The sequence below is a fragment of the Odontomachus brunneus genome, unplaced genomic scaffold, assembly GCF_010583005.1.
Source record: "Odontomachus brunneus isolate Ranch 3 - 2012 unplaced genomic scaffold, Obru_v1 Obru_scaffold_177, whole genome shotgun sequence".
Classification (NCBI taxonomy): Eukaryota; Metazoa; Arthropoda; class Insecta; order Hymenoptera; family Formicidae; genus Odontomachus; species Odontomachus brunneus.
Genome location: NW_022639627.1, coordinates 19,864 through 20,287, shown reverse-complemented (window position 1 = coordinate 20,287; position 424 = coordinate 19,864).

Sequence of the window (424 nt, the reverse complement as noted above, 5' to 3'; positions counted from 1 at the left end):
CACTGCATGTGTTTTTACCTCTGTGTGTTTTGAGACACCTTTTTCACGAGGCCGCAATGGACATTTTTACAAGAGAGCGAATGTGAGTAGAGATAGATAGAGCGATAGTGAGAGAGAGAGAGAGAGAGAGAGAGAGAGAGAGAGAGAGAGAGAGAGAGAGAGAGAGCAAGAAAAAGAGAGGGGAGAGAAGCAAACTTTGTAAAATGTGGATCTCAAGTAATAACTAATCCCCTTCACCACGCAGAGATATATAGTAATAAATACTGAATAAAGGATGAATTTGATTAACACTCTCGTCAAGGACGACTGATACGCCCCGATTACTTTATCGTTGTCCTGCGCATATGTGTATTCGCGGAGACGCATTTCGCCGCTGGCGATCGCGCGAATAACGGCCGCGTCTGCGACAAGGACTTGGAAGCGC